This window comes from Nannospalax galili, unplaced genomic scaffold (assembly GCF_000622305.1).
Source record: "Nannospalax galili isolate Female #2095 unplaced genomic scaffold, S.galili_v1.0 scaffold415, whole genome shotgun sequence".
Classification (NCBI taxonomy): Eukaryota; Metazoa; Chordata; class Mammalia; order Rodentia; family Spalacidae; genus Nannospalax; species Nannospalax galili.
In genome coordinates, this window is record NW_008337494.1 from 103,799 (window position 1) to 128,851 (window position 25,053).

At 39.9% G+C, this 25,053-nt stretch overlaps 1 protein-coding gene across 1 annotated transcript in view; it reads left to right on the top strand.

Moving 5' to 3' along the window:
* The window catches only part of CUNH12orf42 (chromosome unknown C12orf42 homolog), a 172,261-nt gene that overhangs the window by 22,402 nt on the left and 124,806 nt on the right, over positions 1–25,053 (top strand). The gene's annotated exons all lie outside the window — the stretch shown is intronic.

The window sequence follows — 25,053 nt, forward strand, 5'->3', positions numbered from 1 at the left end:
AGTTATTTAGCCATCCTACCAATAGTGTTCTTACAGATGTGCAAGCAGTCTTGGATTTTCTATTCTGTCTCTGTTCTTACTCCTTGAGTTGCATAGATCTGGCTGCCTCATAGTAAATGATACACATGAATTCAAGTGCTCATGAGATCTGACATCCTCTTCTGGCACATACTCCCACATAGACACACACACACACACACACACACACACAATTAAAATAAATCTTTTTAAAAGATAGTTATATAAAGACTAGACATAGCAAAACAATCTCCGTTGGTCAAAGTCAGGCAAGGCTGCCTTTAACAGACACATCATTTGCTATTATCTACAGTTGGAATTAACTGTCTCAGCTTTGTAAATGATCTTCAGAGGGATTAAAAGTCCACTGAAACTACCCCTCAGGTCTAGATTAAGTGGAAATGCAGAAGAGTCGGAGATCAGGATTGTACTTATTTTTCTTTCAAACATCTTAATAATTGCATAGCACTTTGCAATCCCCAAATCTCTGGGATGAAAGAAGAATAGACAGTTTTATAGTTTTCTAATTATGGAGATGGAAACTCTAAGAGATTATCTTAGAGGCATCTAAGAGGTTAGAATATATCAAATGGAATACTGAATGTGGGTTGTCATTTTCTGTAAATCTCACTTTGACAAAGCAGGAAACCAAAGCTCAGGCAAGTCAGAGCACTTATCCAAGATCCCAAAGCTATGAGCACAGAACTGAGGCATATGCAAGTCACTAGACACCTATATCAGGACTTTTTCTACCGCACTCTGCTAGGCTTGCTCCAACTCCATGAATAATGCAGAAAACAAAAATGTATTATCATTGATGTCCACATGTCTTAAGTGTTATGGAAATGTTTTGCAATGCAAAGTGTGTCTGGAAGGCAGCCTATGCATATTTCTTTAATCAGCAATGTATTCAACTTCTTAGCAGGCTTAAAATTTCTAGGCTCTAATTTCTAAGCTCTTGATATTGTTTATTTTCTAAAATGGACAACATAGTGCAGGATTGTGCTGTCAGGGAATTGTGAAAAGCTGTTTGTCATCAAATGAAAGAGGGAGCTGTGACACAGCTTAAGAATAGATACCCCTTTTCTTTGCCTAAGCAAAGTGGTTAGACTGTCTGTAGTCTTTTGTGTTCTTTTCAAGTGTATATTTGAAATGGTATATTTACATATAAGTGTCTAAAATAAAATTTTACCATAATTCAGTCAATAAGGCATAAAACAGTTCTTTAAAAAATATTTTATTAATTTTTATTTTATGTGTATGAGTGTATTGCCTGCAGAAGAGGGCATCAGATGCCTTGGAACTGGAGCTACAAATGGTTGTTAACCAGATGTGGGTGCTGGGAATAGAACCCGGGTCCTCTGCAAGAGCAGTCAGTGCTCTTAACTGCTGAGCCATTTCTCCAGCCCCAAAACTTAGGTCTTATAAAATTTTATGTTTCTTCCTTGGAAGTTTATGGAAGGCAACATTTTAAATCAATTTATATTGTCATAAAGCCCATAGAAGTAAAGAATTGACTTAAGGGTGTTAGGCTGATCTGTAGCAAACCTGCAGCAGAGTGTAAATTGTATGGAGAAAATTCCAAATGCTCATGGAAAGTCTTTCCTAACATGCCTCTGCCCTACTCCACTGTGATGGTAAATACACAGTCTTGTTAGAAGACGGGAGCCAATGGATAGTTACAGTGTATTCAACTTCATATTAGCTCTGGGTTTTACAAATGCAACATATACCTTTATGTTCATGTATTTAGTTCCTAATATGCAGATGGGTTTCTTACAATCTGTTAAATAGGTTGCTTATAACCCCAAACATATTTTCATAAGAAAATTTCTACCCAAACATATTTATTAAGTGCCCAAAGCTGAGCTTTCAAACAGCTGTTTCGTAGGTAGAGTCTAAAGCCAACTTCAGAAACTTTTGTGTGTATAAGTGTGTGTTGTTCCTCAGGAGCTGTCTACCTTGTTCATTAGTTTATTTTTGTTTTGAGACAGAGCCTTACCATGTGACTCTGGCAGGCCTGGAAATTGCTATGTGGATCAGACTGGCCTTGAATTCCCAGAGACCCACTTACTTTTGCCTCTGGGACTAAAGCCATGCAATACCACACCTGCTTGTATCCACCTTGTTTTTAAGATACAGGGTGTCTCACTGGCCTGGAGTTCTCCAAGTAGTCTAGGTTGTCTGGCTCTCAAGCCTAGGGATCTGCCTGTCTCTGCTTCCCAAGCATTGGGATTACAAGTGCCTGTTGCCGCATGCATTTAAAAATTTTTTACTTATATTCTGAGTCTTATATTCAAGTCTTTGTGCTTGCAAGACAAGTACTTTATCAAATGAGCCATCTCCCAAGCCCCCAGAAACCTTTTAAAGTAAAACTGCACTTTGACTTGCAGAGGGATTCAGAGTTAGCCCAAGATCCCAAGCCTCAGGCCATAGCACTGTACCCTTCTCAGCACAGATGGCAAGGTGCTAAACAAATATATTAACACTTGCTCCTGAACATGTAGCAGACCTACGTTTCCCAGCCTCTGTTGCTGTATGACATGGCCTGTAATTTGTTCTTATCAACAAATATGTGTGGAACTAATGGATGTTATGTCCAGACCTGGATCATTTAAACTTCCCCAGGAATTCCTACCATCTGTCCACTGGCTAGGAGAGAAAGTCCTTAAATCCCTAGGGGTGAACCAAGGGTAGGTCGCTGGTTCATTGTGTTGAACTGCCTGAAGTTCTGAGACTTATTTATTACAGCAGCAAACTTTAACTAATACTACTTATTAGTCTTGTGCCCTTGGAACCAAGGCACTTTTGGACTGAACTTTTCAGGAAGATAGGGAAAGAACAGTCTCAGGGTACCAGGCAGTGAAGAAGGCTTCTTGCAGTGCAGTTATGGACAAGGTCAGGAGAAAGAAGTTCCTCAGCAGGGGGTGATGCTCAGTCATGAGTGTCCTGTAGGTATGGCAAAGGCTCGCACAGAGCAAAGTCAATGTCATTAGAAGCTGTGTGCCCATAGGTTTCTTTGTATTCAGACCTTGTTAATCCACAGGTTGTTTTTATATATCTAAGTGTTTTGTTCTATAATGTATATGCTTTAATTTTAGGTTGTCTTTACAGCTGGGGAAAAAAATGATGCCTACTTAGAAAGCTATGGAAGGCACAAAAATTCTCCTCTTAGGTCTGGGACTAGGTCATACATCCCAAGAGCTGTTCTTGGCCAGTGACCAGTACAGCAGGTGTATTGAGATGGGCTTTGGGTGGTAGATGCAGGACACTTCTAAGGAGGACTCCCCAGAGTTTAGCATGGAAGCCTAGGAGGCTTCTTCTTTTCTCTCTCTTCTCTGCACCATCCCCCAGGGTCAGATTTTTCTTTGCTCATTTTCTCCTGCAGGTGTCTCTCCTGGTAAACTACATGTTTAACCTATCTTTGTTTTCTGCTTCTCAGAGGATCTGAATGAACTTGGAAGTCACTGTCGTTTCAGCCTTTCAGTGTATATGTATAAAAGGGACTTATCACCTTAAAGGGTGAGGGATTCTCTGATGACCTACTCTACTTCCCTGATAGATCAAATTCTATTATAGATGATGAATGATTATTCTGAAGTGGTTTATAGTATCCTTGGTAAGGCATGGCTTCACAGAGACCTGTGGTCCATCTAAGAACGTAGGAGGTCAACTTACAAGAGACATTAGAGAAGAGAATTTTAAAAAATGTGTGTGTATACACATGTCTGTATGCACATAGAGGCCAGAAGTTAGTGTTAGACATCTTCATCAATCTCTCTCTATCTTATGTTTTTAGGGAGGGTCTCCATTGAGCCTGGAGCTCTCCAATTCAACAAGACTAGCTCTCCAGTGAGTTCAAGGGATCCTCCTGTCTCTGCCTTCCTGTTCTAGAATTATAGATGTGTAATAGTCACACCTAATTTTGTACATGAGAGGTAAGGATCCAAATTCATGGTTATACGAGCTGTTTCTTTGACCTGAGAACTCGTTTCAAACATAGGGATTTCTGGTGGAGATGGGAGAACAAAAAATAAGGGCTATTTTCTAAGGCCCTGCTAAACTCATTGTTTTCCATATGAGATCTCAGTATGCCATTAAATGAACATTCATTTCAGTCAGATGATTTTATCCTAGAGGGGGTAAGGCATAGGAAAAAGTAAGCAATGTGCCCAACCTCACACTTCTTTAAAGAGGCAGAGCTCATATTTGAACCTGTCTATGGATGGCAGTTTTGCAGTGAAGTCATCAAAAAGTTTTGTCTGTTTTTTGTTTTTGTTTTTCTTAAAAAGAAAGGTTAAAACCAGCCAGTTTCAGAGTTTGTGGAGAGGGCAAGTCCTCTTCCCATAGTTCTGTGGATTTACCCCCTGCTCTGCCTCACGTCTTCTTCATGCGAAATGTCTCATAATTAGAAAGCACAGATTCTATACAGACACTGAGTCTTTTCAGTATAGACTACATTTCCAAAAGTGGTTATTATGCATGGACATGCTTGGCGAATTAGATTTCTGTGGTCTTGACTTTAATTGCCCTGTCTAGATATGTGATTAAGCTTTTGTTCTTTGTCTCAAGATGACCAGTCAATGGAGTTGTGTGGTTTTAATTTTTTCTGAAGTGCAGTTGGAGAACAGACTATGGAGTTTGCTGCTTTTCTCTCTTCTGTTTAGTTACTGTGACCGTTATTTCAATATTTTTAGGTCTTGTTAAACATGAAGAATGATACGAAATAGTATTATGTTATCAGCAGATTTTTGAATGCAATATAGAACTTTTAATTTTAAAAACGGCGACACAGAGGAGTACAAAAATTGAGTTTTTACTTGTGTCTTCACCCCCATTCCCAGAGGACAAGAGTATGTGCAGCTTGTGGGAAGTAGAGGAAAACAATTTAATATAAAATTGTAGGTTCCTATCTTTGAATATCTGTTACTATGACAACTGATTCAAATGCTGGAAAAACTAAAGTATTTTGGCAATTTAACTAGATGCTTTTGACAGTATGGGAACTAAATATATTTTAAAAACAGACATGCAGATCTCATTCAGCTGACCTGGCTGACACAACAGTGAGGCAACTCTGTGGGACCTGCATTCAAATTTGACACCCTTTTCTGACCTCTTTGGGCATTGCACAACACAGATGCACTTACATGCAGGTAATACACTCATACATATAAAATAAAAATAATAAATAAATAAAATTTAAAAATTAGATGAAGATAATGAAGGCTGACTTACTTATTCTGAGATACCTAGTCTATGTCTGTGGACAGCATCTAGCCCATGGTATGTGTTCAGTAAACGATGAGTCTTGGTATACCAGCTCTTCATCATTAGCTTTGGACTGTTCACAATCAAATTTCTCCTACTGCTTAATTTGCATATATAGTGATCATTTAATATCCATAGGGATTGGTTCCAGGACCCCACTTCCCCCAGATACCATAATGTGTGATACTCAAGTCTCATAAAATGGTGTTATATTTGCATATAACATATGTACATCCTTCCCTGTACTTAAATCTCTAGATGACTTACAATATCTAATACAATGTAAATGATGTGCATGAAGTTGTTTAAGTAATAATGACAAGAAAAAAGTCTGTATATGTTTAGGACAAACACATTTTTCCTTCAATAGTTTTTATTTACTGTTAGTGGAACTTGAGGGTGGTGGATTTTACTGACACAGAAAGCTGACTATACTTAGCTTCAATAATAAAATGGTGTGCTAGCTGGCCTCAGTTATCAACATGACACACCTGGGAAGAGGGAACTTCAGCTGAGGAATGTTCCCCATGAGGTTGGCCCATGAGATTGGCCTTGGGCCTGTCTGTGGGGCAGTTTCTTAATTGCTGGTTGATATGGCAGGGCCCATCCCACTATGAGTGGTATCATCCCTGGGCAGGTGGGCCTGGGCTGTATAATAAAAGTTACTGAGCAAGTCAGGCAGAGCAAGCCAGTAAGCAGCATCTCTATGAGGTCTGTGAGTCCGTTCCTACTTCCAGGTTCCTGCCCTGAATCCCTGCCCGACTTCTCCCAAAGATGGGCTGTGCCTTGGGAGTGTAAGATGACATAAACTTCCCTTCCCAAGTTGGGTTAGTGCTTTATCATAGAAATAGAAAACCAGATTAAAACACACAGTGAACTCAACAATTCTGAAACTATGGAGTTTTGAGTCTAAATATCAGTATACGACATTAGTTTATAGAAAGGTTTTATATGTCTTTTGACAAGTTTTGGAAAAGCTATTTAACCTCTAGAAAATGTTTTATAATGGTCAGAAGCCTTCATGTGCTAAGACGCTCTGTTCCAGAGATATCAGTGTCATCTTCATCGAGGAAACGAGGAAGTGCAGGACACTTGTAGGACATAACTTTGGTGATCTTCTCCCATCCCTGTAGTTCTAAAGATTAGCCACAGAACAAGTTAGGAATGCACCACCCTGAGACCAAGGAGTTGCCTGGAACAGCCCTGGCTCCTTTCCTCTTCTTCTTACTATGGAAAGGCTTTAACCCAGTGAGTCCTGTTGCCCCAGGCTCAAAATCCATGGTACAGTGTGCTTCAGAGGGCTTTGTTGTAGTGAGATGTGGGCATTCATAGACAATGTTTGATATTCCTGACAAAATGTTCCTGGCCCTTGGTGGATCAGCTTGCCATGAATCCTAGGCTTTTTATCATCCCCCAGTGCCTATATGTGAGTAACAAAGTTGCTTTCCATAACTTGTGTGGTTTTTCTGTCTTACCAGACTCAACCAAGTGAATCGTGTAATTGGTGCATGGTGAATGTGCTCCACAGGAAGAATGTGTAGCCTGGGAGCCTTAATAGTGGAAGCTTAAATTGAATAACATAAAAAGGAATATTGTGGGTCAGCAAGATGACTTAGCAGGTAAAGGCACTTGCCACCAAGCCTGGAAACCTGAGGTCAATCCTCAGAACCCACATGGTAGAAGGAAAGGAATCTCACAAGCTGTCCTCTGACCCCTGTAGGCACACCATAACATGCACGTGCTCACACATGCATACAAAATATATAAATAAATGTTAAAAAAGATTAAAAAATATTGTGCAAATAGAATTTTAGTAGAAAACAAGATGTCTTTTAAAATTAATTTTTATTGAATTTTTGTAAATTTCATACATTTGATAATTTTTACATTCCCTTCTGTATATGTATCCCCTTATTAAACCACCAATTTTTTCTCTGTACACACACACACACACACACACACACACACACACCCCACACACAGGTTTATAGAATCAGGTTTGTGTTCACAAATACCTTAAGTGTGGGTTCATCCAGTGGAGGTTGGTCAACCTACTAAGAATCTCAACTTTAAAATTTTTTTACTTTTATGTGTATGCATGTGTTGCCTGCATATAGGGTAAGTGCACCTGTGCTGTGCAGTGCCCTCGGAGGTCAGAAGAGGCTGTCAGATCCCCTGGGACTGGAGTTACAGACAGTTGTTAGCTGCCATGTGGGCTCTGGGATTCAAACCTGGGTCTTCTGCAAGAACAACCAGTGTCCTTAACCGCCGAGCCATCTCTGCAGCCCCAGAATCTCAACTTTAAATGAGACTGAACCTCCTTTTCCCAGCAGTCATCAGTTCCTTACAGTTCCTCAGGTAGGGTTGATGTTTCTTATCCACTTCCCCATGTCTATGCTGGGATTTTGTCTGGCCGAAGCTTACATGAGACATGTGCATGCTGTCATCATTGCTGTGAGTTCATATGAGCAACTGACCAGCTGCCTGGAAATCTGTTTCCTTGTGGTCATCCACCTCCTTTGGCTCTTACAATCTGTCTGCCTCTTCTTCTACAACGATCCCTAAGTCTTGGGAGACAGAAGTTTGATACTGGTGTCCTACTCAGGGAGAAGCAGTCTAAAGCCTCTTATTCTCTACACATTGGCCAGTTGTGTGTTTCTGCGTTAATCACTATCTGCTGGAAAAGGCTGCTTCTCTGCCGAAGGTTGAGAGGTGCATCAGTCTATGGATATAACAATAAGATATCAAAAATCATTTTAATACTATATCTATTTAGCAGAATAGTTGTATTAGGCTTTCTCCAATGGCCTGTGGGCTGTCTAGCCTCAGGTTCCTAGGTCTGATATCAATGTCAGGAGTGGGTTCTAGCTTATGAAACAGACCTTAAATCCAATTAGAAAGTAGCTGGTTACTCCCATAATATTCATGTCACTGTTGCATCCAGGGACATATCTTGCTAGGCCAATTGTTATAGCTCACAGGAGTCACAACTGGGTAAGGTTCATGATAATTTTTCTTTTCACATAGCATGCATAGCACCTATGAAAGCTAGACAGTAGAGATGAGGCTTTGAAGTCAGAACTAGGTTGAATTTTCCTTGTTTGTTCTATAGTTTGTGGTTGCATTGTCTTTAGCAATAGGGTCTTACTGTGAACTTCTGATGGGTAACCAAGAGCAGGGGCAATGGCCAGTATTGTTTGAAGGTCTATGGAACCCCTGGTTAACAACTTTAAAAAAAGGGAGTCCATTCCTGGCATTGGGATTTTATTTTGCAAGCCTATGGTATCTACTAGGGGCAATGTCACCCTGTTCAAAGGTAACTACTTTTAATTCCTTTTTATAATGTATATGTATATATTTTAAGATGCTTCTATTGTTGTGGCTTTCCATATGACTTTTTCTAAAGGCCTTTCATATTAGTTATACTACCTCCTCTGCCCTGCCCTCCCATTGCCCACATCCTTTAGCCTTTCCTACTCCATTTTTCCCCTTCCTCCCTTTAGATCGTCAAATTCTACCTCTTCTCTCAGGAATCCTCCACCCACCCATGACTGTTTATTAATTCCTTGAACTGTCTGGATTTTCAAATCAAAACATGCATATATAAGATTTCAAAGCTAGCATCCAGGTATGTACCTTTTGTCTTTCTGGGTCTGGGTTAGCTCATTCAGGATGATTGTTTCAGTTTTATTATTTTACTTGCGCATTTCATAATTTCATTTTCTTAAAGAGCTGAATAATATTTCATTGTGTACATGTACACACCTTTATTAACCATCCATCAGTTGATGGACATCTAGGTTCTGATTCCTGGATATCATGAAAAAGGCAGAAATGGACATGAATGAGCAGGTATTTCTGTAGTAGGGTATAAAGTCTTTTGGGTATATGCCCGAGTGGTAGGACTGGGTCATGTGGTAGATCGATTTCTAGTTTTTTGAGGAATCTTCACATCGATTTCCATGGTGGCTGCACCAGTTTGCACTCCCACCAGCAGTGGATAAGAGCTCCCCTTTCTCCACATCTTCACCAGCATTTGTTATTGTTTGTTTTTTGGATCTTAGCCATTCTGAGTGGGGTAAGATGAAATCTCAAAGAGAAATCTCAAAGAGATTTCCCCGATGACTAAAGATGTTGAACATATTATTTATTTATTTTATAAGTATGTGTGTATTGCCTGCATGTAGGTAAGTTTACCTGTGTCGTGTAATGCCTGCCTAGGTCAGAAGAGGCTGTCGGATCCCCTGGGACTGGAGTTATGGGTAGTTGTTAGCTGCCATGTGGGTGCTGGGATTCGAACCCGGGTCTTCTGCAAGAACAACCAGTGAAGATGTTGAACATCTTTTAAAACCATCTTTTAAAAGTACTTCTCAGCCATTTGTGTTTTGTCTTTAGAGAACTCCCTCTTCAGCTCCTTGCCCCAAGTTTTAATTGAATTGTATCTTTGTTTTATGTTTAACTGTTTGAATTCTTTGCATGTTCTAGATACTAACTTTCTATTAGAGATATAGCTGGTAAAGATCTTTTTCCCATTCTGTAGATTCCCTCTTCACTCAAATGATAATACCCTTTGCTGTACAGAACCTTTGTAGTTTCATGAGGTCCCATTTGTCAATTGTTGGACCTAATGTGTGTGCTATAAGAGTCCTGCTCAGAAAATCCTTTCCTGTGCCTATAAGTTCAATGTATTCCCTACTTTCTTCTGTGATTCAAGGTATTGGGTCTTAGGTTGGGATCCTTAATCCATTTGGAGCTGAGTTTTGTGCATGGTGAGAGATATTTAGTTTTGTTCTTCTACATGCTGCTATCCAGTTTGATCAGCACCATTTGCTGAATATGCTGTCTTCTCTAGTGTGCATTTGTTGCTTCTTTGTCAAAAATTGGGCAGTCATAAATGCGTGGATTTAAATCTGGATCCTCAGATCTATTCCACTGATTAATGTATGTTTTTATGTTAGTACCATGCTGTTTTTATTACTATAGCTCTGTAGTATAATTTTAGATCAGGAATGGTAATGCCTCCAACTTATATTTTATTGTTCAGGATCGTTTTGGCTATTGTGTGTGTGTGTGTGTGTGTGTGTGTGTGTGTGTGTGTGTAAGTATATCCTGTGTGAGATGATTTTTCAATTTCTGTGAAGAATTTTGTTGGAATTTTAATGAATAGTGGACTGAATTTGTATATTGCTTTTGCCATGATGGCCACTTTCACAAAATTAATCCTATTGATCATAGCCTGCTCTTTCTATTTTCTGGAATCTTCTTTAATTTCTTCAATGTCTTAAAGTTTTTATTATACAAGTCCTTCACTCCCTTAGTTAGATTTATTCCAAGGTGTTCTCTCTCTTTCTCTCTCTCTCTCTCTCTCATTTTTTGTTAATTTGGCTAAAGGTTCATCAATCTTGTTAATATTTTCAAGGAACCAACTCTTTCTCTAGTAGACATATACATGTTATTTGTGTTTTTTTCAATGAGACCTAGGTGTCTGGACTTGTGACCTAAGTGGTGTTTCTTGGTATGGGTAGATGTTCTCATCTGTTGAGTGACTATGTGGTTATTTGTATCTTTGTTTGCTGTTTCCCCAACTTGTCAGGTTGTGGCCCAGTTTAGTAGTGCATGGTCTTCAGTTTAGGGGCCACTTTATGCTGATGTGCATATGGAGTGCAGGAGTGGTCTCAGTTTAACTAAGGCTAGGTGACCACAAGAGTCTATAACAGAGCAGAAATGGCCTATAAACAGAGCAAGGAGGTGTGGGAAAGGGTGTGCACAAAGGCAGGGCTGGGAAAGCCCCCTGGGAGAGTCCAAGGATCCTGGCAGAGGAGAGATCACAGAGTGCAGGGAAGTGGGGGAAAGGAGAGTTGCCAAGGCAGGTCTGGGAATGTTCCCAGATCTGGGGGTCCACAAGGATCCTAAAGGGCAGAGATGGCCAGCACTAGGATGTGTGGGAAGAACACAGGTAAATATCTTAAAAGTTTCCAGTCATCTCACAAATAATTATTCTAAGCTTGAAAGGATAAAAATTAAAAGCAAAGTACAAGTAAATAATAAGAGTAATGAAAAAGAGGCTCTAACTACACATAATTATGCACAGAATGATTGAGATAATAAAGATGTTTATGTCAGTAACTTGACAGTTAAAATGAAAACATTCTAAGCAATATAACTTGTAAAATTCATTACATAAATATAGCTATATAAACCTTGTAGGAAATATATAAATCATAATCTAAGAAAAATAGAAAGTCATCATGGCTATTAGAGAGATGAAAATAACACTGTAATAGGTACTTTTGTAAGGAAGTGAAAACTTGTGAACTAGGGATAATCTTATGGAAAATTATACTGTAATATTCTGCAGAATATTCCAGTCTTATGCAAGTTCCTCCACAAAATTTAGGATATACCTTATATCAAATTGATTGTGGAAATTCTTTCTATATTTCCAGTTTTTCATTCCTTGCTAAATGTATACTATTTGTAATATAGCTTGGTTAACTTCTCAAAGAGATGGAGTCTATTCCCTTAATTTGTACATCTGGTTGGTCTAGTCAGTTGCTATGGTAATTATGAAATGTGGTGGATGTGATGGAAATGGTGATGTGTTGGTAGTCAGCCAGAGAGCCTTGAGAGAGGTCTTGCAGGGTTCGATCATGTGTACACTCCTGGGTCAGCTGTTGAATGTGAAAGATGATGTAATATAGTTGTCCTTGTTATTTCATTCCATAGCTAATCAACTGTGAGGCAGGTGAATAAGGACAGTTTAGATGACCTACTATTCAGCTGAACTCTCTGCTGAACACAGACCTATCTGAAAAGGCCAACCGCATCTTGTCTAAAGCATACAAATTTTTGGCTGATCCATGGGCTCATGAGCAAGGATACATGCTTATTGTCTGAAATCATTGAGCTTTAAGGTGGCTTTGCTAACTGATAGAAAAATTGTTATCTAGAAGTGGGGTGCTATTATAACAAAAGTCAGAAGGATGTGGTATTGCTTTTCCAACTGAGCTTCAAGCAAAGCCTGGTTGTCTCAAGCTATGGATGAAGCATTATGGCAAGAAAGAGTGAGGAAGAGTTGATATTCCTTAAGGGAGAGACTCTAGATAGGCTGACTAGACTCCCGTGGATGAACTTGCACTGAGGGACATCTGGGGACACAAACTTGACTCAATGGTCCTTAACATATATGACAGAATGCATGAAATCTTGTGGGGGGTTTGGTATGAGAGTATGCGGATGGGGGAGGGGTATAAAGCTGATCAGAATCTTTTGTGTGAAGTACACAAAAATTTAATAAAAATGAATATTGAAAAAAAAAATAAAATGATTCTGTAGTGTCCCTATTTGGCCATAGTTTCTTCAAACTAAATAAAGCCTGGAGGCTTAGATAAACTCAGTGCTGTGACTTTTAGACTGTTCGTGAAGCCTACTGAAAGAAAATGATGGCCTATAGGTCCTTCAACAAAAAGGGGCTTCTAGGAATCTTAAGGCATTGCCCCACAGTAGAGTGGGGAGCGGGGAGAGGGGAGTGAGCAGAGAGGAGAAGTTCCAAAGCAATTTCCCTTTAAAAAATTAGAAAAATTGAGTTTTGGTTTTTTAATTTTTAAAATTATTTGAGAGAGTCATACAATGTACTTTGATCCTATTCTTCCTTCTCCCAACTCCTTCCCGATCCACCCTGACTTGCCTACTGACCTACTTTCATGGTATTTTTTTTCCCCACCCTGTCCAACTTCTGTTGCCTAAATACGCTTGAGAGTGGTACCAGCCCTGGAGCGTGGTGGACCTACCAGGGGCCACATCCTTATAGAAGACTCACCCTTTCCCTCCCAGCAGCTGTCATATGTCACCAGCTCCTTAGCCAGGGTGGGACTTTATACCCATCTCCCCCCTCCATGCTGGGATTTTGACTAGCTTGAGTCTGAGCAGGTCTTGTGCATGCTGTCACAATTACTATGAGTTCATATGTGCAAACTACCTCTTACTCTTATGATCTTTCCACCCTTTCTCTTCCTCAATGATCCCTGAGCCTTGGGGAGAGGGGTGTGATATAGATGACCCATTTAGAGAGAAGTAAAAGGCATTAGCACGGAGATCCACAATTGGTTAATGTGTAGAGAATAAGAGACTGTGGAGTATTCAGCCCTAAAATTGTATTTCTTTACCTTTTAAAAACACCTATTATTCTTTAACTCATTTTCTCTTTCAGTTCCTCTAATCACAAAACACGTTTGATTTGTTAGAAAATGATCATTTCAGTGTATATTAGAAAGGGAATAAAAATGTGCGTTTATTCAGTAAACTACTGGTGGAATAGAGGACTGACCTAGATCCCAGCACAAGGAACATTGACAAAATAATCTAGAACCCATTTGGCAGATTGGGATGTCAGTGAGTGTGCTTTCCAGGAAAACCCCCTTATCCTCAGTCTACTGGAGGTCTTGAGGGCCCAAGGCAGCATCTGTCTGCTTGTACATGTGTAGTTCCCCATGTTTGAAATTATCATTGCCCACAGACTACCATCCCTGTGAAGCAGACAAAACATAGACATGAGATCATCAGTCATATCTCTTTGTTTTTGTGGGGAAATGGCAGCCGTGTGTACGTAATTATTAAGGTTAGTGCCTGGCATTATCTTATTGGAAAAACCCAGAGAAATGTACGGACATCAGGTTTATGTTACAGAAGCTTATAATAAATGATATAAAGTGTTAATGTTGAAAGAGACTAGGGAAACAAATCAGGAGGAAAATGAGCATCTTGTGAAAATTTTAGTGGAAGTTTAAAACAAATTTTTTTATGGTCAAAGTGCATTTTGGTTTTTAAGAGAGAGTTTCATTTAAAGCGGAGTCACATTTCTACCTTTCTCCAGAGAAGTTTCTGTCACTTGACAACACATTTCCTGGATTTGCAACGCCCATCTGGACCTGGTACAAGGCCTGGAGAGTGAAGGGTCGTGGCTAGGCTCATTGAGGATGGAGTTTGCTTCACGTAGTTCCCAGACCTCAGTCTACCACTATTCCTTCGAGGACTCTCCTGTGATGAGCTTCAATCATGCAGATCTGAATAAAGCTCCCTTGGTTTTGGCTTGCAGCTTCTCAGGCTGTTATTTCTACGTGGCAGATCTACATACATGTGTAGGTTCAGAAATGAATGAAAAGTGGGGCTACCTGAGGGGCACAATGAGGCAACAAGCTTTTGGTTATGTATGTATGGAAAGCGCTTCATTTAAAAAAAAAATTTTTTTTTAATTAATTTATTTTTATATGTAGGACTGTTTTACCTGCATGTATGTAAGTGCACCCATGTTGTGTAGTCCCACAGAGGCCAGAAGAGGGCGTCGAATCCCCTGTAACTGGAGTTATGCACCGTTATTACCCACCATGTAGTGCCGGGAACTGAGACCGGGTCCTCTGCAAGAGCAGCCAGTGCTCTTAGCTGTGGAGGTTTCTCTCCAGCCTGAAAGTATTTCTGAAAATAACTTAGTTATAAATCATTGCTCCATTTTTCCTTTCTAGTGACCAAATTTCAGTTTGAAGTCTTGACAGATGGAGAAAAAATAAACAATGACCTCTCAAAACTGGCCACCCAGTTTTGTAAGACTTGGCCAAAAAGCTTTGGGCTTTTTGTTAGTGTTAATGGTGGCATTAAATTGTGAGGCCTGGGCCAATTGGGTGAAAGGAGGCCTGGCCCAGATGGTGAAAGGAGAGAATCCCATGGGTTGTCCTCTGATCCCCTCTTGTATGCAGGGGCACATGGCCTCCCACACATATACACATAAATAAATACTAAAATATGCTATGAGGCTGTCAGAAAAAAAAGTAAAATTTTTCTTTCTTCTGCTCATACTTCTAGAAAATAAACTTCCCAATGAGCTTTGATTGGGGAGGAGGTTGCCTACTGTATTAGTTACTTTTCTGTTGCTGTGATACAAACACTGACCAATGCAACTTGTAGAAGGAAGAGTTTATTTGAGCTTATGGTTCCAAGAGGCAGGAGTCTGTAGTGGTGGGGAGGCATGGTGGCAGAGATGACTGGAGGAGGAGTGGAAGCTAGGCTCTGAATCTTCAAGCAGGCACAGGAAGCAAGAAAGACTCCAGTTCTGACCAGGCTTAAGAACTCTCTAAGCCCACCCCCAGTGATGTGCTTCCTCCAGCATAGCCACACTTAAGACCTCCCAAAACAGTGCCACTAACTGGGGACAAAATGTCTAAATACTTGGAGCCCATGGGGGACATTCTCATTCAAACCATCACACCTACGCTATGTCAATTCTTTGGAAAGTACAATGCATATTAGGAATTCAAGCATTTGAGTGAACATAAATTTGTCCTATAATGGAATAAAACTGGTTGCTTGTTAATTAAAATAATGCCAGCCAAATTTAGTCAACCATTTGCAAATCAATGAACTTAATCTTTTTCCGTAATAATTATGTTATTTATTAATAGTCACCAATCCCCAAATGACAGAAATAGTCAGATTTTACCCATTGCTAAAGTGGAATAATGCAATGTTCTTACATGTGCTATTTGGACACATGTGAGGTTAACAGATGCTAAATGTAAAAACAGGTTTCATGGTGAAGTTTTGGGAAATGGTGGATAAAGGAAGTTAAGCTTTTTTTTTTTTTTGGTTTTTTTGAGACAGGGTCTCTCTGTAGCCCCAGCTGGCCTGGAACTCACTATGTAGACCAGGCTGGCCTTGAACTCACAGAGATCCACCTGCCTCTGCCTCCCAAGTTCTGGGACTAAAGGCATGAACCACCATGCACGGCTTTAAACATTTATTTTTAACATAAAAATTATTAAGACTCAGCTAATATGCAATGCAGTTCTCATGAGGGGATTGTGGCATGTGGTCTCGAAGGTAAAGGGCCTCTGCTCCCCAGTTGATACTGGGTTTCAATTTGATACAGAGAGATCTGGGTTTCAATATTGTGTCACTACGGGGGACTGTGGTTCATCTGCAAAGTGGATCTAATCGCACCTGTTTCATGGGTTTGTAAAAAAGATCAAGTGAGGTAAAATACTTGGCAGGATTATTTGAGCACCAGAAACATTCATTTTGAATTCATGCCTCTAACTTTAGATTTGGGGGTTGGAGCTACAGTGAAGTCTTTATATGCACAGAACTGAGTTAGAACATGGAGCTTCTGCTGCTTCCAGACTGAGTGACCCTGGCAAGTCTCTAAACCAAGAGATTTGAGTCCTAAAGCTTTCACTTCAAAAAACCAAACAACACTTAACTACACAGTATTTATGAAAGCCAAGTTTGTTCTAAAACTGTTATAGAAAATCTCCAACATCATCCTATTTTATTCACAAGTTCATCAGGATGCACATCGATTGATATGACTGTCTATGTCCATACCTAAATTTATTTATTTTAAAAAATATTCTTAATTTTATGTGTATGAGTGATTTGTATGCATATATGTAAGTACACCCATGTGGTACAGTGTCCATGAAGGCCAGAAGAACTGTATCAAATCCCTTGGAACTGGAATTATAGACGGTTGTTAGCCACTATGTTGGGAACCAAGCCTGCTCCTCTCCAAGAGCAGTCAGCGCTCTTAACTGCCTAGCTGTCTCTCCAGCCCCGATACCTAAAGTTATATCCCTATATCTTAAGTCATTTAAACTTAGCAAAATTTTCAGTTATTCATTCACGTAGTTTAATGGTATTCCATATTTATTTTTCAAGATTGTCTCCAAAGTTGTTTTTTTGCACTTTATAGGATCGTTGTCAAGATCCAAAAGAGTTGAGCATCTTGTGTATTTATACTTCTTCAATTCACTTTTATTTTGCAATACTTTTCTTTCTTTCTTTTAGGCCACACCACTGTTTTGTTAGGGAAAATATGTCATTTCTTTGTGAACTATCCCTCCCCCTTTCTTGATTTTGGTGCATGCTATATTAGTGCTTTCATTTTTTCTTCAATTCCTTATATTTTTTGTAAAAAGACAGTCAGATGTAGTGGTCCCATTACAAGCTGGTACAGTTTCTTAGGGAATAAACTTCCAAAACGTCATGTCCTCGTTGTAGTGCGTCAGGAGGCATCTCATATCTGCCCAAACACTTTTATGAATCTTTAGGTTGGTCAGTGGGTTCAGATGGTGTCAACATGATCTTCACATTGTAAATCCCCTACCCACACTTTGTTACTAATTTTAGAATCTTTCAACATCAATTTTTGCATTATGGGTTTCAGATTAAAAAGTGCCACATTGTATCATTACTTCTATAATTATAACAGTACTTCTATTAAGAAATTTCTATCATTAACTATTTGGTTACTCTGGGATACAGGAAAGGAAAGATTAAAAATTTCCAATTTTTAATTTAATTAATATCTATTGGGTAACAAGAATTGTGCTAGGTATTGGGGTCACACAGTGAGCAGATTTACATCCCACACCTGAGTGGGAGCTTATAGCTTGAATAATGCAGTTGTATAATTAAACAATTACCATATAATGTGAGATGAAAGTCCAGCATTCTATTTGTGTTCTTCTGGCTTGAGGGTATTGGTTATTTTATTATTGTTTTAATCTATTTTATTCAATGCATTCCTTTGTTACAGCTACTACAAAAATACACATATAACTCAAATGACAGAAAATCAAATCATAGAAAATAATCATTAAAAACTGTGTGAGAGGCTAGTACACAACTATTATTTCTTGGGCACTTTCAATTGACCACACTAAGTAATGCTTTTATTTTTGTTATTTTTTCAAAATATTTTATTTATCATTTTTTATTTTATGTGTGTATGAGCATTTACCTGCATGTATGTAAGTGCACCCATGTTGCACCATGCCTGTGGAGGTCAGAAAAGGGTGTTGGAGCCCCTGGAACTGGAATTACAGATGGTTGTTAGCCTGTGTTTGGGTACTGAGAGCCGAACCGGGATGCTTTGCAAGAGCAGGCATTGCTGAGCCATCTCTCCAGCCTCAGTAACACATTTATATAGATGATCTTATCTGGCCTTCTGAATGACTCTTGGAGTTGACGCCTGTTACTACTGTTACTGCCGTTTCCTCTTTGAAGTACGAGGAGCTTTGAGAAGCAAGTTGTTTGTGCTGCCACAGTAAATCAGTGCAGGGTACAGGATTTGAATCCAGAGATCATGGTCTTACTTTAATATTTTGCTGCCCAAGATATAATAGGAAAGTGTTCCATAAAAGACTTGCTATTAGTGTCGCTTGATGGAAATAACATGGACTCCAACTTTTATTTACTTTTCAACCCCATCATTTATTGTCATGTAGTACTGGTCTTCTAATTCCTCTGGGCCATAGTTTCCCAATCCAGGAAGCAGAACTATTTGCCTTGAAGGACTGTTTGAGCAGGGTGGAGCCTTTAGGTGAAAACCCTAGCACCATGTCTGAGAGGTGAAATTCTTGATAAATATCAACTAGTGTTACTGCCTCCTTCCAGCTCTTATGAATGCTTTCACATGCAGTGATTCTCAGTAGAAACAGAGGGCCAAGCACAGAAGAATGACCTGAGGGCTATTATTTCCAAGCCCACAGGTCAGATCCAATGTGTAGATTCATTTATCGGTTCATCTGCACAGCACTTAGTATGTGTCCAGGGTGTGTGGAGAGAGGAACAGGGAGCGAGTGGTGTATGCAGCAGGGCAGTCTCTAATCCCCCTGGAGCCACCCTCCAAGGGTTTCCTTTCTGCGGAATGACTGCTGTGTTCTAAGTGAAGTTGTAAGACTCACCTGCCAAAGTTGCCCTAATGTCACCTCCTATACAAATTAAGGAGACATATAAACAGAACATACCACTACTGTCATGCACCTATTTTGCAAATCCTGCTTTAGGCAATAAAGAAGAATGAATTATTTCATTGAGCAATAAAGAAATTCCATGATAGGTTATTTATAAATTTCTGCAGAACTCTCTAGAAGTATAATTCTCAACTTGTTATCATTAATGGGGATGTGGAGAGACTTGACTTCATTTGGAACATTAAGTTACCACCATTCGTTTTTTCCCCCCTGAAACTCATTAAATTTTAACTAGATGCATATTCTTTTCTGCTCAACCAGGGGAAAAGACATATTTGATATATCTGTCAAGTCTGTTGTTGTTACTCGAAGAAATGTGTCTAATTTTAAGCCTGGAAACGCTGATCTGCTTGGAGGATCTTGCACATGTCACCCTGCGAGTGTGCTACGGAAGCTCATGTACAAACAGAGGAGCCCAGAATCTTCTGAGAAGTTTCCTGGCGCATTAATACCAGAAGGCCGATTTGAAAATTTCCCATTCAACTCTACTAAAGAGTTGGGGGGTGGGATAGGAAAAGAAAAAAACACTTATCTTAAAGATTCATGATTCAAGCTCCCGATAGAATCTGCAGTTTCCATAGTGCTGGGCCCTAGATTTCCCTTTAATGTAATTAAGCCTCAAGATTTATGAATACAACAGGCCAGAACTTGATCCGTGTTCATTTTCAATTACTGCAGTGAAAGGGCTCTATCCAGATGTCTCTATTTACAGCATTCAAGCAGGCAGGGCCAGGGGCAGGAGGGGGGGAGCCCAAATTGTCAACTTGTTAATTCTTCACAGAGGGTACTCAGCTGAGGTCCTGGCTTTGACCCTGTGACAAAAGGCTAGAGGCCCTGGGGGTGAGGGCATCAATGCTTCCAGGGACAACACGGTGAGCCCCAGGGGTCACTCCCTCTGCTTTGTAGGTATTTGTGTAATAATGGGGTCCATTCCTTATTTTTATTTCTGTTACAGTTCTGGAAGCATCGAAGGGGAAAAAAAAAAAAAAAAAAAACTGGCTCCAGTGTAGATGTGAAAGACAAACATATATAACGAGAGCATCAAGTGTCCCCTGGCAACAGTAACCAGGATAAAATGCTACAGGGGAAATACACAGTATGCACTGACCCACATAATCGGGCCTATTTTGGGAGCATTGTTTTATTTTTCTTTTGAAGGGTGTTTTTTTTTTTTTTTAATGTTCCCAGGTCTGCAATTTAGTTTTGCTGGGATTATTGGAACATAAGTGTCTTTTCTCTTGCCACAGTTACTGGCTTGCTTCTTCTGGAGCAGGTTTTCAGGCACCAGAAGCCCACCTGCCAGGGAAGCCTAAAATATTCCACTTTATCCCCTTTATTTTTCTTTTAAAAAATTTCTGTGCTTTCCAGGACCATTCTACAGGTTTCTTAGACATGTACGAAGTGTTTTCTTACACTAATGTGGACATTTGCGTGGAGATATCATTTTAAAAGGAAAATCCCACACAAAAGGCTTAGAAATAAGAGCCCAGCGGGGGACACAGACCCACTAATGAAATGTACCTCGTCCAGTAAAAAGCCCCAAATCCTACCCACGCTTTTCCTTGGCGGCATGTGTCTAGTTCATCATTTTATTTTCTCAACTCGGGGCCCAGAGTCGTTACCTTGTGAAAAAGAATGAATTGGGATATTGCTTTTGTGGAGCAATAATTGGCTGTTGTAGTAACGTGTGGCTCAGTCAGACGGAATGGTTGGCCAATTCTCCTCCATTTCAGAAACCTGCTTCTTAAAAGTAGAGCAAATCTCCTTGATTAGGCCCTTTAAATCAATTTTGGGTTTTTCTTTTTCTTTTTTTTTTTTTTTTTTTGTCATGACCTTTACAGGACTCAAATTTATTTCAGTGAATTTAAAAGGTTTGAATAGAACCAGGGATAGTTCAAAAATAGAGCCTCTACTCAGATTTATTCTATTGTTGGCCTTCAGGATGACACCTCTCCCCCACCCCACTTCATTTAAAAAGTGATTTAATAACTCAGTCCCAAATCTAATCAACTTCAAAACTTCATTATACATAAATGTATCCTTCTGGTTCCAATGAATATACTTTAGATACAAATGACATAATTTTTGATCTTTTTTTTGAAGGGGGGAGTTGTGGGTAGAGATGAATGTGCCAGAAACACAGGACAGGAGAACAGGATTGAGATATTTCATTATTAGTCATTCCTCCTGGAAGCTGTGGCCTGACAACTTTAGAAGTTAATCTGTCTCTTTTGCAGAAACAGTTGTTGTAGGCCTCTTGTTTATTCTTCAGTTGCTGAGGGTGTTAGAGCTCAACAGTATGCAGTGCAACCGCATTGAAACAGGGCCACTGTATTTTCCCCAAGTTTTTCAAGTTTTATTTGGTTGGTTTGCTGCTTTCAGTTGGTTCTATCATATTGATAAACTAAATTTTTTTTTCCTCTAAAGGTCTTCTTTATTGAGACAGCGTTTCTCTGTAGCCCCAGCTGGCCTGAAACTGGCTGTGTAGACCAGGTTGGCCTCAATCTCACAAAGCTCCACCTGCCTCTGCCTCCTGAGTGCTGGGACTAAAGGCGTGTGCCACCATGTTCAGTCCTAAAGTATTTTTAAGTTTACACTTGCTTGGTCTTGTTTTCCTTTTGAAAGCTCTTTTGTCTCATGTTCCAGTTCTCTTTTTCCCTTCTCTCTTTTTCTCATTTCTCACCAACCCCTGTGGATTCCCCTCTTCCTGATGTGACCCTACATCAGGCTAGACACTTTGCAACTAGCAAAGGCTGCAAAGGTAAATAAGGCAGGCTTTTTGGTCACTAGGGTAACTTTCCAAAACATACACTCTTTTCAGATTGATGCATTGTAATTTTTTAAGGCTATATTTTTTTATAAGTAATTTGTAAAATTTAGTATAAGGTTTTGCAAATATTTTTTCTCGTGTGCGTGGTGTGCATGTGCATGTGCATGTATGTATGTTGGCATTTGTGTGGGTATACATGTGTGTGCATATGTTCACGTGTGTGGAGACCTGAGGTTGATGTTAGAAGCCTTCCCTGATAGTGCTCTATGTCAGTCATGGAAAAAAGATCTCTCATTTGAAACGAGAAGGCTTGCCTGGTTAGCCATTTGAAATAGGCTTGCCTGGCTAGTCAGCCTGCTCCAGGGATTCCCCTGCTTTCTTCTGAGTGTTAAAATGGCAGGTGGACTGGTGTACCTAGCTAACATTTTTGTGGTTTCTGGGAATCTGAACTCCAGCCCTCACACTTATTTGGCAAATGATTTAATCACGGAGCTCTCTCCCCAGCCCCTGCAAACACTTAAAAAAATGTGCATGAGTAGGCTAAAGTTTTATTACTTAAATTATTTATTGTTTTTGAGACAGTGTCTCACTGTGTAACACTTGCAGGCCTAAAACTCTCTGTGTATACCAGGCTGGCCTCAAACTCACAGAGATCCACCTCTCTTTGCCCCTCTGCCTCCTAAGTGCTGTGATTAAATGCATGTGCTACCATGCCAGGCCCCAAATATTTTTGTCTGGTGCTAGGAATTGAACCCAGGGCCTCAAGCCTGCTAGACAAGTGCTCTACCATTGAGCTGCATTCCCAGCCCACCCTTACTTTAACTCTGTTAGAGCTACACTGTTGGGAATTGTTCAAAACCGTGCATTAACCTACTTGGCTCAGTCCAAGATGAGGTCTGTGCAAGAGATACAAGTACAAAGCTTGAGGACCACTGCTTAGAAGGGTCTCCTTACCAGGAAGCATTCTGATATATAGACATTCATAAGCAATAAAGGACAGGGTACAAGAGGCCTGAATGGGAGGTTAGCATTAGTATGTAACTTAGCAAAGATACTGGTTTCCATTATCTGAAGTTGCAGTTCACATGATCTTAAAGGCTTAAAAGGAAGGAGACCTCCAACATGGCAGCTGTTTTTGTCTGTGCAAAGGATTCAAGTCAGCTGGAAAGATAGAACCAAGTTGTTTAAAATGTTAATTATAAATCTGTAAGAATTAGAATTATATCTTCAATATAATGCTGTATGGGAATATAAATAGGAATGACAATAAGCACTGTGTAAAATGTGCCTGTGCACATGGAGGCCAGTGCAGTTGTCCAACATTTGTTTGGGAAAAATGCAATTTTACATGAAATGTGTGGGTATAAATGTTGTTGTGGTTTGAGTGTGAAGTGAGCCCTTTTGCTCATGTGTTTGAATACCACTTTGACCTCCAGCTACTGTTGCTGTTTTGAGAGGCTGTAGAACATCTTTAGGTGATTGGTGAGGCCTAGCTGGAGGAAGTCAGTTGCTAGGGGAAGTCTTACTGGTAACCTGATAATGTCCACTGGTAACCTGATCTCTCCCTCTGCTTCCTAACTGCCTGTGCAATCACATTACTTAACCAGCCTCCTCACCCTGTGCTATTCAGGAGTGGTTCCTACTGCATGACTTTTCAGCCATGATGGACTGATAGTCTCTCAAACTGTGAACCAAAATAAATTCTTCCTCCTTTAAGTTGGTCACACTATGACAATACAAAAACCAACATATGTAAGTAGCATCAGTACATAATTTTATATAATAATCTTGGAATTTTTCCTGGCAAATTCTTCACGCAAACTTAATTTTATGGCCAAAGACTTTTTGTATATAAGCCTTACACAAGAGAAACTGTAGGAAACTAATATTAGGATTTGAACCCCTGGGGACAGAGTGGGGCAAAGTATCCACCAGAGGGGCCCAGAATGAAATGACCAGAGAGTGATGCTGAGCTCATAGATTCTGAGAAGACTAAATGTCACACTGTAGAAGTCAAGTTAAAGAGTGAACACAAAGAGGTCCAAAGGACTGGCATGTATGCTGGTATGCTGAGCAGACTGGAGAAGTTGGAAGTAGAGTCTGGAGGATTCTGGATAGGGGCCATTTGGAGATTTGGAGTCACTGAGGTCTACCATTGTCAATAGCATGGTTCACAGTGGCTCAGAAAATTGTAAGAACAGTCTTGGAAGGTTAAGGGCTTGCTTTCTCCAGGCTTCCTACCTTACACCTGTGTTTCCTACGTCCTGACTGTGTCTCCAGTTTAATTACCATATACCTTCTGTAGCAGGGCCAAGGAAATCCTTCTAAATTGTAGGTTTTTTTTTTTTTTTTGATGAAAAAATAGCCATTTTTGCTTAAAACTTAATGATTACCCATTGTCTCCCAAATGAAGTTCTAACTTCTTTTTGGATTCTTAAGGTCCATTGCCACACAGGAATGTCCAACCTTTGACATTATGATACAACACTGTTATCTGTAAAGTTCATGATTAAGATCTGTGCAATTAACAACAGTAAAAACACAGGAAAAAACTCATACTGTTTTAAGTAAGCTACTGGTTGGACACACCTAAACCCTGCTGCTTCTCCAGCTGTTATCTGCCATGAAAGTCCCTTTCCTCCCTATGGTGTGGCCTCTCTGGGTGCTTTATGGGCCTCTGAATGCACCATCGTCTTCTTGTTTGTCCACGCAGCTCCCCTGCCTTTCTTCATATTCTGACTCATGTTCCATTCAGGCCCGAGCTTGGACAAGCTTTCTTTAGGAGGCCTTCTATTGTATCCTAACACAGAGGTGTTTATCTCTCCTTAGTTCAGATGTTTGAGACTCACCTGCTTAATTCTCTTTCCATGACAGGCTCAGACAACCAGAAGCACATGTAAAAAGAAGCCTGGACTTTTGTCAGTGACAGATTTAAGTAAGCTGTGTAACATGACTACAAAAAAATTAATTATTGCACACAAAATGAACCTCCTAACCACTTTTTTTGTTAGTATACATTTCTTTTTAATTATGTGTATGAGTGTATCGTCTGCATGTGGGAAATGCCCACGGAATACAGAAGAGGCTGTCAGATCCCCTGGAACTGGAGTTATGGACAGTTGTTAGCTGCCATGTGGGTGCTGGGATTCGAACCCAGGTCTTCTGCAAGAACAACCAGTGTTCTTAACC